We start from the raw sequence: 12,007 nt of genomic DNA, 5'->3' as shown, positions 1-12,007 counted from the left end.
ACGGTCGGAACTATAAATTGTGCAGGAAAGACGGCCCCAATCGGGGGAGTTGTTTGTTGATTGTGTGGGAGAAACAAATGTTAATAAGTGATTGATGGTTGACAGGGTCGTTTTTGACTCACCTAATTCTCTTTTTTCGGGACTCGTTTTTGTGCCACTTCTGGCTTTTTCGAGTCTTGTTTTTGAGAACGGAATTCCCGACGCCGTGAGATTCCAACGATTTGGATCCAGCCGGAAGCAGTCTACGGATATGCTCCGGGCAGTGGAGCAGAGCAACCAGCCAGTGTTGTCAGATATTCCCGTGATATTCAGCTGTGATAAACCTGTGTCGTCCGATAGCTGTGATATGACTGTTGTGCGTTTGGGATGTAAAGTTTGTGAACTATGGTAGGAAACGGGCCCGTGAGTAATAATGTTAAGCTAGCTTAGGTTTTTAATATATCGTAAGAGTAAATTGTGATTGTATCCACGAAGATTTGGGTTTTGCGTATTTGTATTTTGGGTTAAAGTTAGCCGTGCAGCACATACTGAAAGTCAGTGGTGCTCAACATGTTTCACACTTCAACAAATTTCTCCAATATGTATACAGAAACGTGCTTATGCAGTACTGATAAAATCTGAATAAAGCTAATCAATCTAGGAATAGTATGTCAGATGGCATTAAAAATTCGCACTGAGCCGGATCTATTCACATTATTCGATTTTTTCAAAGAAACTTCAAGTGAGTTTTCAAAGTTTATCATTTTTGCGAAAAAAAAGTCTAAGATACGACTTGAACGTGGTATTGTGCTTTGATAATAAAAACGTTGAACTAAATGGTCTTATTTTTTTCTTTTCTCATCGATTGGATTGGTGCTGAGATGTATCGTTTGATTCCAATCCGGCAGATCGCAGTCTCGCCAATAGTCGCACTGGATTATAAATACAACACTTGATTTTTTTCTGGGCAGCCGTGGGGTTCCGGTTCCTGCAAAAAATTTATTTAAAAAAAATCACTGTTATTAACTATGAAATAACTGTTATGAAAGAATGGAAAAAAAATCGTTTCAAGAACAATCCCTCGTACGATTGCGAAAACGGACAATGTTTCTTATTCGGTTCTTTTCCTGATTGAGATTAAATGTTCATCCTTTTATCGGTTAATACCCGAGAACTAGGAATATGGTTAAAATTGTACCTTAAAATATTGATGAAAAATAACGAAATTGACAGTTCTGCAGGAAAAACAAAAAAATGGTTATTTTTCATTCAAAAATGGTTAAATAAAAACGAGCGTATACGATTCAAGGTGCCCCGATTCCTGCATTTTTTATGCTTGGATATGACTTTTCTTAAGGCTAATCAATTATATGTACTTACAAACATATTTCGAAGCTGAAGTTGGTAGAAACGGAATGATTATAAAACACAATTTAGGGTTTGTGATATAGCTCAGTTGACAAGTCAATTGCTTCCCGAGTAAACATCGATCACAGTTGTGCCGAATAAGTTTTTCAATGACTGTCCATCAACTGCATCGTTTATAGTTAGATATAAGTCGCGAATGACATGAAGATGTTAAAACGACTATACTTACTTACTTACTTGTGCAAACCGGTTCGGTGATCGGAGCAGTATCGGCAGCCACAGGACCAACCCAGCCGGGGGAACTACGCGCCATTACGTTCTTTTGTTTTTTTGTTTTTTTTTGTTTTTCTGGGATTTTAACCAGCCTTTCTGAAATCTCGCGAGCACACACAAGAGACAGTGAGCATTGCGCCTTTGTTCTCTTTTCTCTCCCAGCTGCGACGAGTTGCGTACCGTGCACGGACGAGAAAAAAATTAGCCGAGAGAGACGTGTATCAAGGCATTAGGATTTCTGTTGCGATGCGAAAATCGTTTGCTCGTCTCTTGTTACGTTGCGCGAGGTACATGAGATACATGTACATGCGACAGCTCGTGCGCATTTTCTCGCGAGACGTCTCGTGTACTTTTCTCGTTAAGTAGAAATTGATACTGTTCGCGGCGCTGCATTTAAAGCCACAGCTTGCTCGTCAAACTGGTTCAACCAAAAGGTCGATGTCGTCTGGCGCATGGCAAACAATCAATGCATCTGACGGTGACATCCAACAGATGCCGCTGGCCTGCAGCTGATAGTAAAGAGAATTTTATAGTATGGGATGAATCAGAAAAACGAAAATTTTTCCAAAATACTCAGCTTTTATGGAAATATGAGATATGTGATGATATGTTCAATATTTTTTCAAACTTCCTCGCAGTAGGAGTTCATTGATTATCTGGTTTCTGTAAGTTTGTTTGTTTGTTTGTCCTCTATAGACTCAGCCGTCTTAAGAGCTAGATAGCTGAAATTTGGCACGGATGCTCATTAGGACCAGGAAGGATGAAAAATGTTTTTAGATTTTCGGATGACTCCTGCTGAAGGGGGTCGTCCATAGAAGGCAAATATTGTTTTCGCGATATTGACGTTACTTTTCATCGGATCGTGTTGGAAATTTGCACAAAAGTGTTTTGAAAGACGAGCAATTTATTTCTGGTGTTAAATTTTGTGTAAGGGGTCAGCCAAAGGGGTCGTCCATATAAACTGTTCACTGTTTTTGCGATATTGACGTTATTATACATCGTATTCAGATGAAAAATGATACATGAGAGTTTTGAGTGACGTGCAATCGATTTAGGTATCAAATTCAGTGTAAGGGGCCGGCAAAAGGGGTCGTCCATATTAAATTTTCAGTAACTTAGTGATATTGACGTTTTTATACATCGGATTGCGATGAAAAGTTGCACATAGAAGTTATTAGGGACAATAAACTGATTTCACTTATCCAAACTAAAATCAGGAGTCGGCCAAAGGGGTCGTCCATATTAACTATTCACTGTTGATGCAATATTGTCGTTATTATACATTGGATTCAGACGAAAATTTATACACGAGAGTTTTGAGAGATGAGCAGTGGATTTTAGGTATTAAATTCACGTATGGGGCCAGCAAAGGGGGTCGTCCATATAACCCTTTCAATATTTTTGAAATATCGTCGTTATTATACATCGGATTGGGATGAAAATTTGCACACGGTAGTTTTCAGGGACGGGCAATCGATTTCAGATGTCAAATGGTTTATTTATTTATTTATTTATTTTTTTATTTGTTTCGTCAACCGTAACGCAGACTAGTAAAATATTTACAAAATACTCCAGGCCAGGGTCTGCCAGGGGTCGACGGAAGGGGTCGTCCATATTAATTAATTTTTCCCTGTTTTTAACAAAATTGACGTTATTGTACAGTGGATTGCTTCGAAAATTTGCACACAGGAGTTTTGTGGGTAGGGCAATCGATTTCAGGTATCAAAGATTGTATAAAATCTCCCGAAAGGGGTTTAACTTTTTGGAAATAATTGCGTTGTTATGCAATGATTTAGTCGGAATTTATACACGTGAGTTTTTTCCACGGTCAATTGATTGCTGATTTCAAATTAAGTAGCAGACGACAGACAAAGTGATCGTCCAATATTTTTGCAATTATTACTTAACAATGAATTCGGAAGAGCATCTGGAGAATGCTTGGCAATTGACTTTCATATAAACTGTTCATGACATACTCCAAGTTGAAAGCGAAATGGAGTTCGTATGGGATCAGCTAGTCTATTTTAAAAATATTGATTTTATTTCAAAAAGCCCTAATGCATTTCAAGATAGTTTACAACCAGCCCCATATAAACGAAAGCTGCTTGCTATCTAGTGCGAAGTATTTATTATATTTTTGTGCTGTCTTTGATATTTGATTGAAGGGTTCTAACGATGTACAGTTGCCCGAGAAGCAAACGTAGCGTATTTTAATCTGATTATCCAACATAGTTTTAAGTTCACCTATATAACCTATAAAACGTCTTTCACTTGGTGTCATTGTAAATATTTATCAGCAATGACAACAAAGAGCCATCATCCTGGATCGACTTTTAATTTAAATAACAACTTAGCGCTTATTGTTTTCTCTGGCCTTCTATTCATTCAATCAACTCTTCTTACACAGTATAAGAAACATGTCACTAAACGTGTTTAAAAAACCGTGGCGATTAAAAGAAAAAAAAAATCGCTTTCTATCAAAGCAGATAAGACGTATTGAAATGTTCCTCTAGAAATGCTTATTTGATTTAAAAAAAAAACTATAAATCACTGATTTTACTAAACAGCGTTGTAGTAATATAGAAAAACTGGATGAAATAGTAATGAATCCAATGGACACTGAAAATCATTCAATATTTTAAACACGATACATGCTTTGTGATATTGACTGTATCCTTTACGCAGTATTACATGAGGTTGAATTGCAAGAGTATTTTTTCTGATTTCATAGAAAAATAATTATTTGCTCAAATTGATAAATGCAGAATTCATTTATTTTTATTCAGTCAGACAATAAATGCAGAAACAAGTACACAAATATACATGTTAAAATCAAATTTAACTAACAAGCCTTACTGCAATACATTTAATGAACAGTGCTTGTAAATATGATCGCTTTGAGGGATTCAATTCAACATCATTTATTCAAACTGTTGAACAATTAAGAATTCATAACTTTTGCTTTGTAGGTAGTTGAAAATAATAAAAAGTAAATACAAAAAAAAATGAGTGAAATTTTCTTTCAGGTTTTACAAAAATCAACTTTCTTCAGCAGTTCCTGGTTGAGTCGAATGAACAAAATGTTCTGTAGATTTTCCTCGCCAAGCAACGTCCGATGTTTAGTCAGGATTAGGGCCAATTGACGAAATGAGCGCTCCACGCTGACCTGAGTGCATGGTATTTGCACAGCAAGCAAATGGCAACTTTTGCTGCAAAGTTTATATTAAACAATTCGTCGTCAAAAATCACTGATCACTAAAAAAACAACATCTTTTTACAGAACGAATGTTACACTGATTTATTCCGTTCGTCTCTCTCTGTGTGGCTGCGCAGCAAACCATCGTACACGAGACGTCTCACGAGCATTGTCTCGCGAGCTTTTTCGCGTACATCCAGTACACAGAGTTCGCTCGTGTCAGAAAGAGACGATATATCCCCGAACGCATCGCAATATTTTCCGAATGAGAAGTAAACAAGCAAGCAACAAATCTCGCGTGACATGTACAGTCGCTACGCTTGCGAATAAAAAAGCTGTGAGCGAGAGCAAACATTTTCTCGTCACACGAAAAAGCAGCGCGCGTACAGAAAGACTGATTTTAACTAACGCTATTACGTTCGACTCGTTTGCTCGGGTCGTACTCGCTGACTGACTGCACGCTAGAAATTGTTCAACCATTTATGTTTCAAAAATAACCATTTTTGACCTTTTCCCGGGAAATGCCATTTTATGAGTTCTCCATGAGAAGTCATAAAATGACTTTTCGGGGAGAAGTTCGAATATGGTTATTTTTTAAACATAAGGGCGTTCAGCGGAGAAGTTAGGAAATGGTTATTTTTAAACCGTAGTTCAAAGAGCAATACTGCAGGATTGAACGTATTACAAAATTATCGGCAAAATTAAGGAAAACACGGTTTTCAAATAAGTAGTTCATTTTATTTCTTAATGTGGTATTTGCCACATAAATTTTATTTATAGGAAGATGATTTTTGAGCACAGGAATTGAGCGGAACCAGGAAAATTATAAGAACTGCAACCTAGCATAAGGCCTAAGCCAAGGCCGAAACATCCGGTAGCTTTAAAAGCAACAAAAGTGATTTCTCCCCACGATCCCTACCGAATTAAAATGAAAAACTAACATAACTTCGGTGCCGGACACCGCCGGAAGTGGTGATTTCATACCCGTATACTTTGGTGACATTTTGTAGATCCCAAGACGACCAAAATATCACTGTCGCCAGACTGTTCGTTCACGAGGGGTTGAGTGGTTAATTTATGACCGGCGGGTGATGTTTTCCAAGCAATCCAGCCCGTTCCAGCTCCATCAGGATGGTGAAAAAACGGTCGAGTATCTCGCAATGATAGAAATTCTAAAACAAAAATACTTCATCAACCTTTTATCCTTGGAAGTCTACATTTAAAATTATTTAAAGAAATATTAAAACTTACCGGGAGTGTGATCCGGGTTATCTGTTTCGTGATAATGTTTCCAAATTGTGCGAGGACCGCTGCCAGATGGTGCGAGGTCGATGCTTTTCCAACTTTCGTTCGCTGTGGGCTGTGGCTGAAGAAGATGAACCGGTAGCAAGCGGCTCCTTCAACTTGATGATGATTCTGGTGTTCCATTTTGATATTTCAAAAGCGATCGTCTTATCGGTGTCTGAAATTTTTTTGTATAATGTTAGGTTGGAATATTTATATGGCGATAATTTATATTAAATTGATTACCTTTTGTCATTACCAATACATTCGATGTGTTCTTTCAATACTAGGACCGATTTAATGAAGAACTCGATTAAGTTCGACTGAATAAAGGATTTCTTCAAAACGCGTTTGTCAGGCACATCAATTATTTCAAAATGGCTACGATAGAAACACCAAATTTTCCAAACATTTTGTGGTTAATGCTCGAGAACTAATGAAATGGTTAAAATTTAAAAATGAAAAATTCTTGAAAAATAACCATATTAGTAGTTTTTGGGCTTAAGCCATAAAATGGTTATTTTTTAACCCTAAATGGTTTAATCAAAACGAGCGTGTGTGTGACCGACGTGCACGCTCATGACGAACTGTCAAGTGGCGGTGTAGTCCGTTCACACATACTTAATGATCCCGCGCCGATCCTTCGGTGCATAGGGCCGTGGTAAAAGACCTCCACTGTTGACGATCCGGAGCCAGCGTCTTCACCTGGTCCCAGTCAAGATTCTCGTCGACAGTTCGGATTTCAGCGGCTAGGCTTCGCCGCCACGAGTTTCTGGGTCTGCCTCTTCTTCGATGTCCTTCTGGATTCCAATCTAGCGCCTTTCTGCAAATCTCATTTTCATCTTTTCGCAGCGTGTGCCCAATCCATCTCCATTTACGTTCCCGAATCTCGATTTCTAGCGCCCTTTGATGACACCGGCGATGTAGTTCCTCATTCGAGATCCAGTTGCCAGGCCACCAAGCGCGGATGATATTCCGCAGGCAGCAGTTTACAAATACTTGATCCAGTCAAGATCTCATCCATTACGATGAGAAAAAGCAGCGGTGACAAAATACATCCTTGTCTCACTCCAGCAGTTACCGGGATTGGTTCGGACAAGACTCCGTCGTGCAAGACCTTGCACGTAAATGCCTCGTATTGTGCTTCGATGAGATGGACTAGTTTCTCTGGGACCCCTCGTCGTCTAAGAGCAGCCCAGATGTTTTCGTGGTTCAGTCGGTCAAATGCTTTTTCGAAATCAACGGACACCAGTCCTGGAATTCGTTGATTTGTTCCAGTATTATTCGTAGCGTTGTGATGTGGTCCACACATGATCGTCCGGATCGGAATCCACCTTGTTGCCGTCGGAGTGTAGCGTCGATTTTCTCCTGGATCCTGTTCAGGATCACTTTGCACAGTACTTTGAGGGTTGTACAGATCAACGTTATGCCTCGCCAGTTACTGCACTCTGTCAGGTCTCCTTTCTTCGGGAACTTCACGAGGATACCCTGCATCCAGTCGACCGGCAATGTTAAAACGACTATAATCGAAAAAAAAAACACAATTAACAAACTAATATCTACCTCGATTGCCAGAATATTGTTAAAATAAAGTCCGTTTTTGCTAGATTTATTTACATATTTAGAAAAAAAGCAGAAAATTAAAGTTGGGCTCAGTTTATTTTCAGCCATAAAGGTGGTTTTTTGGGAGTTGTAAAAACAATTTGAAAGCTGTCAGCAGCTTTCGATAAAAAAAAAATAAATTTGAGATGTTTCTCCTTGATTTTGAAATGATCACTTCACTTTATTGGGCTTGAGATATAGCTCAGTAGGCAAGTCTGTTGTCTCCTCTCCTCTCCGATGTAGGCGAGTTCGATCCCAAGAGTAAACATCGAACACAGTTGTACCGGATAAGTTTTTGAATTACGATCCGCCAACTGCACCGTTGATAAAGTCGCAAATGCCATGAAGATAGTTAATACGACTATAATCGAAACAATAAAAAAAATCACTTTATTGCTTAAATCTCTGCTCTGCTTAAAAATTCGAAATAAAAAAATCGAAAGGCCCAGAATTTTCCAGGTTTTGAAAACCATTGCAAAATATCGTTCATTTTTTTCTATAAAGTTTCATTTTCCATTTCTTTAAAAAGAAAAAAATGCCTACAATTCTGATCCATTCTATTTAAACGAAAAACAATAAGTCAGTTCTATCAATATATTCCAAATTGAAAATTTTAACTTCTGCATTCAAGCGTTCTGAATGTATTATTTCGATTTCGATTTCAAATGTCCAACATAAAATATGCTTACACATCGTCAAATTGGTTCAGCACTACCAATAACCTGGGCGGATGATATTCAGTTCAGTAGTGTGTTATTATAATTGCTGCGTACAGGGTCCTCCTCCCTCATTACCAATTGGCTTTGGCAGCCAAAGAATGACCATATTATGGTCCAAAAAACTTTCCAGCAGTCAGAGCCCACCCATTGCATTTGCTCGTAGCTTGTACCATAACCTACAAACGAATGTTTCCCGGGTATTTTTGTTCGCATGATTGGCGACCAAACCGAATTTCTACCGGCTGCCTTCTGCTGCCCATCGACATTTTCGCGTCACATCACAACATACATACCTACAAACAAAGGGGTAAAAAGCTAAACTTGGCACATAAATCACGGGTTCGAAACCGGAAAAATTTCTGCATGAATGCAATTCCATATGCACTAGGTACTGCTGCTATTGCTGGTTGTGCCAATCACACCACCAACACACATATTGCACTGTGGAATCGTTGATTATGAGTGATCTGTTGCGTGCCCTTTAGGAAAATAATTATGTAAAAATTAAGGTTTAACATAAGTTTAATTACCTACTAGTGTCGTGGATTTTATGTATGTTACTCTGAAAACATTATAATTCATACTGACAGATTTCATACTATTTTATGCAAAATTACTAGAATTTGAAAATCCTAATATTTGAATGGTTTCAAATGGAAACATTGTTAAATCGCCTTCAGTCTAAAGCAAAAATACACCTATGGATTCTTTTTTGGTTACAATTTCGATAAGAAAATTCCATCTGACTTAAATTGATTTCTTTAAAACTGCCCGTTTTTAATTATGGAATACAATTTAATCGTTTTCGTCCAAAAATGCCGTCGTCATTAAATGCCCATGTTTCTCGCACAAGAGCTACTGTTGACAGTCCTACAAATTGCCCTCACTAATCAATTCCTTTTGGCATCGGAATTGAATTTCAATCGATCGCTTTTCCTATTATCATCGGACCCCATTGATACGTAGTTGATACCTTAGTTTCGCGGTGCTCTTCAATCGCCACTGGGTGAGTTTCAATTTTTCAAACGCAGCTTAACAGGAAAACGAAAAACAAAAGCTTAGGTGGAACTTACTCACAAGCAAAATTGTTTAAAAAAAAAAACTCCTAAGCGGGACGGAGAGTGAAAACAGCGTCGTGCCGGCCCGGAAAGAGAGAGTTTAGGCCGACGACGGCGACGCTTAATGCACATGCACAAGCAATGCAATGTTTTGATGCGCCAAGCGTAGTCCTGCTTCGGTAGGTGACTTGTTGAGGCGTATGTGCGCACGAGACTTGATCGTCGTTGTCGTGTCATGTGCTGCCCAACCGCGGATCGATCGATGTTTTCGATTCCGGCAAATGCCAACAGGTGGTTAGCGATGTGATGGATCCTTCGTTCTTCAATTAACCAGCGGAAGTTCACACATGCACGCACATGAACCTCCTGTTTTCTCACCCTTGTTAATTACGGTGTTTATCAAAATTGAGAATCTTGTTAATAGCTTATGTATGGGTTTTCAGTTTAACTATATTTTTCGCAAAACCTTTTTTTATTGAAATTCATGAATTGACAGTTGTAAAACTATTTTTTAAGATGATCGACTTAAAATAAATTCTTTTGTTGAAAAAATACCTTTTAAACTTATCAGTTGAGGTGAAAAAACAGGCCTCAAATTTCCAGATTGCCCAATCACCTTTTTACTCAAATTTTGGATTGGGTGACTCCTTAGAGGTTTTAAAAGGATACATCTGAAAAAAAAAATCACAGTTTAATTGTTATCAGGTTTATTTTTTCGACCGTGGATGATATATGGAAATTAGAATTTGGCTTTTTCGGTCTTAAATATAGATCAAACAACGATTGTTTTTGAAATACCCGACGTTTCGTTCAGTTTTGTTGGTTTTTTAAGGGACACTAGAATGATTTATAAAATGTAGTGTGTGACTCACTTTGCTGTCTGTTTTTTTTTTGTCGAATTCGTTTTTGTCCACCAAAAATACAATTCGACAAAAACAACGATAGCAAAGTGAGTAACACACTACATTTTATAAATCATTTACAACGCTCATAACACAATTTCTGGTAAAAAAAAACTTCTAGTTCCCTTGAAAAAGACCAACAAAACCAGTCGAAACGTCGGGTATTTAAAAAGCAATCGTTGTTTGATCTACATCCAAGACCGAAAAAGGCTAATTTACATTTCTATTTAATTATTATTTTTGGTTGAACAGCTAGGGGAGATAAGGGCATAATGGCCACCTTAAGGAAAACGTTTATTTAACCATAGAGAACAGCTGTAATATGTGTATTACATCATTGTTTTGTGTTCAGACACTCAAATAGTCTATTGCCTAATTGGATGAAACTTGAAAAAGTAGATAAAAAAATTCAAAAATGTATTCTAAAATTTTTTGCCGAAAGCTGAAAACCAATCACTGTAGGGGCATAATGAGAATCCCCCTGAGGCAGTATAAGCATCATTTTTCGGGGCAAGATGAGCGCTTTCTGCCGGGGAATCTTGCAGCAAATTCGACTCGATGAAGTCTACTGAATAATAGAGCTACAGCTTGACATGTTTCATCTGACGATTCGGCCTATTGGTAAGGTGTCGGAGAGGTAATCAGTAGACTCGAGTTCGATTCCTGGTTAAGGTGATTTTTTTTCATTTATCATTCATGATCGATGCATTTTGCACTAAACGGTGAGGCGTAGAATCATCAAAAAAGCAGTAACAAAATAATCTAGGTCTGTTTGTAAAATTCAAAAAATTAACACATGCTCATACATTATGTTTCTGGTGTTTTGTTTGACGGATGATGCTACTAGCCGTATAATGTAACAATAAAAAAAAAATCAATTAGGAATGGTATGTAAAAAAAATCCCCTCGAACAGGAATCGAACTCGAGTCTACTGATTACCTCTCCGACACCTTACCAATAGGCCAAACCGACAGATGAAACAAGTCAAGCTAAATGTAGCTCTATTATTCAGTAGACTTCATCGAGTCGAATTCGCTGCTAGATTCCCCGGCAGAAAACGCTCTTCTTGCCTTCATTAAAAGTGCTCTGTTCACCCAAGGTCAACAAATTTAAGTAAAAAAGCGTTTTAAAATTGATTAAAGTGAAAAATCAAAAATTTTATGATGGTGAAATTTGAGAAACAGTGTGTAAATTAAGTTTCAGTGCGTACATTTCAGATCAAGATGATTTAAAAGTCATAAAAGCTTATTTGGTGGTGCTCAAAAATTATAATATTTTCGTCACTTAAGAACCTAGCTGGTGGCATGAAAATTTGTTTCAGAAAATACGTACTTTGGTAGAGCAAGGAGTGCTTATTATGCCCTGGGTGCTCGTTATGCCCTTATCTCCCCTAACTGATTTCTGTGAAAAAAAAAATCACTTGCACCCTTCTGATGCCAACAATATCTCCTGCACCCTTTTGACACCAAACATTTTTTAGTTTTCTAGAAGGTCGTGTACATTTTCTTATGTGAAAAGTAGTAGTTTGAGACACAAAATAGCTCAACATAAAGCTTCGACCTTTTGGAAATTTCCACTTTATCATCTCTAGCGTAACATTTCAAAAGGGCGAAACTGCCAAATAT

At 37.9% G+C, this 12,007-nt stretch overlaps 1 protein-coding gene and 1 long non-coding RNA gene across 2 annotated transcripts in view; one reads left to right on the top strand and one right to left on the bottom strand.

The window, feature by feature from the left end:
• LOC129743071 (protein phosphatase 1 regulatory subunit 12B-like) overlaps positions 1-12,007 on the top strand; it is a 186,006-nt gene that overhangs the window by 122,278 nt on the left and 51,721 nt on the right. The gene's annotated exons all lie outside the window — the stretch shown is intronic.
• On the bottom strand, positions 5,557-6,534 carry LOC129744712 (uncharacterized). Its single transcript, XR_008736975.1, has 3 exons — positions 6,347-6,534; positions 6,068-6,278; positions 5,557-5,988 (listed from the first exon to the last, which is right to left on the bottom strand). It is a non-coding gene; the product is annotated as an uncharacterized LOC129744712 (long non-coding RNA).

Source organism: Uranotaenia lowii, chromosome 2 (assembly GCF_029784155.1).
Source record: "Uranotaenia lowii strain MFRU-FL chromosome 2, ASM2978415v1, whole genome shotgun sequence".
Classification (NCBI taxonomy): domain Eukaryota; kingdom Metazoa; phylum Arthropoda; class Insecta; order Diptera; family Culicidae; genus Uranotaenia; species Uranotaenia lowii.
This window is presented reverse-complemented; position numbering and strand designations above follow the sequence as displayed.